General features: G+C 49.1%; 1 pseudogene; it reads right to left on the bottom strand.

Moving 5' to 3' along the window:
- Window positions 1-289: 289 nt before the first annotated feature.
- Window positions 290-2,562, bottom strand: LOC147672995 (uncharacterized; annotated as a pseudogene).
- Between the last annotated feature and the right edge of the window lie 1,898 nt (window positions 2,563-4,460).

Genomic DNA, 4,460 nt, shown 5'->3' with positions numbered 1-4,460 from the left:
AACTACTTTTAAGGGGGCTCCCTCAGGAGTTTTTAAAGTTTTCACCTTACTAGGGCTACTAGTTTTGGTTCCCCTAATCTGTTGATGAGGGTGCTTTATTTGACAGGGGGCCCTCTGGGTCTCACTGTCCTTCTTGTCCTCTGCAGCCCTGGGCTGACTGAGGCAAGGTAGAGAGGGGCAGGTTACCTGCTCCAGACTGGATCCCACCTGAGAAGGGTCCACTGCCATCAGAGGCTCTGTCAGGCCAGGCCTAACAACCTTTGGGGCAGTTCCTTCATCAGGGGTAAGATCAGTTCCCTGAGGAGGCTGATCCTGTCCTACTGTCTGGTGAGGGGGAGATTTCTCTTCCTCCTCCATGCTCTCAGTTTGGGCGGAGTGATCCATCATTTCAGGCTTCACAACTCACATATCTGTTTGAGTTTGGGCTGTGGCCATCACAGCCCCACCAACCTTTTCAGGAGGAGACTCAGTTTGGGTTTCTGCCGTTATCATAACAGCTTTGCTATTCTGTTTTGGAAGAGCTTCAGTTAAAGATGGGGCAGAGAGTTGCTCAGCCCTACCAACCTTTTCAGGAAGGACATCTTGAATTGGGGCTATAGTCAGTACAGCCCCACTAACCTTTCCATTGGAGTTTACCATTCGAGAATGGATTTCCTGTTCAACCTCAGCCCAGGCTGAGATTTCTAAATCATTACCCAGTAGGCAGTCTACAGGCAAGTTTGATGACACTGCCACTCTCTTTGGGCCAGTGACACCTCCCCAGCTGAGACTTACTACTGCCATGGGATGATTTGTTTGGATACCATCAATGTTTATTACCTGGTATGTGGCACCAGGTAAAAGTTGCTTAGAGGGGACTATACAGTCAGCCACCATGGTGATGCTAGCCCCTGTGTCTCTAAAAGCTTCAACTTTCAAACCATTGATGATGGGTTCTTGTCTATATTTGCTCAAGGTATTTGGGCAATCAGAGAAGTTGGCAAACCCCATGCCAGTCTCATAAACAAGATTATTTGGGGAAGGGGACCTGGATAGGCCAGGGTCCACCTGGGCTCCAAAAGTAAACCCACCCAGATTCCTGGGTGTGCTCCCACTTCCGGGGGGATTACTGCTGACAGTAACAGGAGGTGTTGGAGCTGGCTTTGGAGGTATATTCTCTTTATTGCCATTCTTGGGACAACAGCTGTCTGTTTTGTAATGCCCCACCTGTTTACAGGTATGACAATAAGGCTTTTTCTGAGTAGAAGAAGTGTCTTGGGACCCACCCCCATCCTTGGAGTTTTGGGGCCCTGGGGAAGTCTTTTCTTTACTTTTATCCCCACCCTTATCTTGAGGCTTGGTAGACTCCTTCTTCTGGTTACTGTCCTGATTCTTAGGCCTAATCCTGGTTCTGCCATATTTATCTGCCCTCTTTCCCAATTCTTGGGGAGAGGTCAAATCAGAGTCCACCAGGTGCTGGTGTAAGAGCTGGTTCTGACAATTACTTAGGATCTGCTCCCTCATAATCAAATTATACAATCCTGTAAAGTCATGTACTTTGCTGCCATTTAGCCAACCCTCCAGAGCCTTAGTTGCACAATCAACAAAATCAGTCCAGTCCTGAGTCTGTGTCTTCTGGGTGTCTCTGAACTTTAACCTGTACTGTTCAGTGGTTAAGCCAAACCCATCTATCAGAACACTCTTCAGGACTTTGTAATTGTTGGCATCCTCATGTCTGACAGTGAGGAGCCTATCTCTCCCTTTCTCTGAAAAGGAGTACCATAAGATTGCTGCCCACTGTTCCTCAGGAACCTGCTGTACCATGCAGGCTCTCTCAAGAGCAGTCATCCATTTGTGGATGTCATCCCCTTCCTTGTAGGGGGGCACAATCGTTGTCAGGTTTCTACTATCATAGGACCTGGTCTTCTCTTTAGGATTTTTGCTGCCACCAGTGGAATCTAATCCACACAACTTTTGCTCCCTTGCCAAGGCAAGTCTAGCTTGAGCCAAGGCTACCTCCTCCCTCTCTATCTGGAGTTGGACAGCCCTCATTCTGGCCCTATGCTCCTTTTTCTGGGATGGAGTCATCCCTCTTTGTGATTCTCTTGAGGCACTAGAAATCTGAGAGTCTCCTGATGAAGATCTCCTCCTTCTATTTCCTGGGAGAATCAGATGTTGAGATCTGGGGAGGTGCTGGCCCTCTCCATTCCCATGTAGGTCCAAGTTGGCCTGGTTAAACCTACCAACCTGTGCCTGGGTCACCCTCTGATCCTGGTCCTCAGGATTCTCTAAGTCTGAGTCTTCCTCCTCGTCTTCCTCCTCCTCCACCTCTGGGGTGGTCTCAGTCTCAGGGGGGTTCACTCCATCTCCTGTTACTAAGGGAGCCTGACTCGCCTTATCTAAGTCATCCTGTTCCAGGATGGCTATCAGGGAAGGAATGGTAGGGCTTCTGCCCTTCTTTAGCCCTCTTGCAGTACACAAGGTACCCAAGTCTTTGTGGCTAAGGTTGTCATATCTGGAAGTTGCCTTGGTAAGGTCAACTGTCACAGGGGCAGAGCCTGAAGCAGCTCCTGTGCCAGACATGACTTCTAGTGAGGTGTAAGTGGTGCACTTACCTACACTAAGTGTTTTCCTACTGTACCTTGCTAGTGAGTTGTAGTCAGGGTGTGCTAATCCCTTTAATCTACAACTACTAAGTTCAGTAGAACTTAATATGCTAAGCTTTTGATTTATATGTACCTAAGGTACTTGATGTGATCTTTCAATTTGATAAAAGATTGCAATGGTAAAACAACAGCAAGCTCAAATCCGCACCGCTGCGCACCAATGTGAGAAGTTGGCCTGATATATGATGTTTCCAATTCTGGAACCACCTTGTATCAGTCCAAACAACCCCTTATGGTGTCTGGTTGTAAGTCAACCTTGTTAGACAAGCTATCCTAGGGGTAGCATGGACTAAGCAGCCTAAAGGCTTAACTTAAGAGGTCGTGTTAAGCGAGCTGTTTTACCACATACAATCCTGTAATATCAAATGAAAGGACACCACACAAGTATATATTATAAAAATATATGTATTTATTTCTAAAATAATCCCCAGTACTCTTTATGAGCAAAGGGGCACAAGCGTTAAATCAAAAGCACAGTATAACATACAAAGTTGCACAATTATGGATGAGGGCGGGTGGCCACTCAAACCATATATTAAGAAAGTGGTATAAGAGATACCAATCGAACAGTGGTTAGGCCTAGGGCCTAGGGAATCGCTGGGAGCAGTCGGGACTAGCAATGCTGAAGTCGGGAAAAGCCCGCGGGATTCGGGTGCAGCACGTAAAGTGCGGCTTGCACCAATGCAATGTCAATGGCGCGTAAAAGTTACACAAAGTTAGTTTAAAGGCACTTCCGCTGAACCTAGAGGAACAAAACTTAAGACACAGACCCTAGAGGTGTGTACCAGTGTGGGAACACCGGCGTTGCAATGTTACCTCACCCACAGGAAGTGGGTGCACCGGGTCGAAGTGGCGTCGGGTTTTGACACGCAGATTCTTGGCGCTTGAAGCTGAAGATGCTGCAGGCGATGTGAAGGAGAAGTGTCCGGTGGATCCAAGGGTGGATCTGAAGTGGTGAAGACCTGAAAGCAGAGGGAACAATGTTCAAAGTCACTGACCACCGTGGAACCAGATTGGAACCAGGCAAAGTCGGGTGCAAACAGGTGATGAGGTGTTGCTTCTCTCTGCAGCCACGTGGACACGAAGAGGTCAAGGACGTCCAGGAGTCGATCACGAGCTGTCCCTCGAAGGTTCTAGCTGATGGCGGTGTCGGCAACTCGATTGAAGCAAACAAGCCTTGGCTAATGCAAGCCACGGGGAAAGTGAAAAAGGCTTATTAGTCGGACCAGCAAGGTCAGAGCGAGTACTCCTTTCTACAGGAGCGAGGGCAGGTCTGGAGCAACCAGACCCACAAGTGTAAATCGTAGGTTTCATCGCCAAGATGGCCGCTGACCACGTGACAAGCGGCCGGGATGGCGAGTCGAGTGGCACAAAGCAAAAGGGCCCCACGCAGATCGTGGAGATGCTGGAGGGCTGATCTTTGGTGCAAATGCTGCTCGGTTGTGGGGCTTCTTAAACCCCAAAGCACAGAGTCAAGGGTGCCTCGGGTGCTGCGCAGTCAGCGTCTCGGGGGTCTTTCAAGATGTCCACTCCCACGTCTCTCGGTGCCTCCACGGGTCCCTTCTTTGCAGGGACTGTGGATCGGGCTGGGAGAAGTCTGGGAAGCTGAGTCTTGTCAGGCTCTGCACTCGGGCTCCGGCGGGAGGCGGCGGCAAAGCAGACGTCGATTCGCTGGTTGGTACCTGTGTTCACAGGGTGGCCCCTCCTAGGCCACAAGGGAGATGCTCTTCAGTCTTCTATCATCAGAATGTCGAAGTCCAGTCGTCTTCTTAGTATCTGAAAGAGACACGTTAGTGATAGATTCCTTACCTTAGA

The sequence above is a fragment of the Lissotriton vulgaris genome, chromosome 12 (genome assembly GCF_964263255.1).
Source record: "Lissotriton vulgaris chromosome 12, aLisVul1.2, whole genome shotgun sequence".
Taxonomy (NCBI): Eukaryota; Metazoa; Chordata; class Amphibia; order Caudata; family Salamandridae; genus Lissotriton; species Lissotriton vulgaris.
Note: the sequence above shows the minus strand (reverse complement) of the source record. Positions and strands in the feature narration are given on the sequence as shown.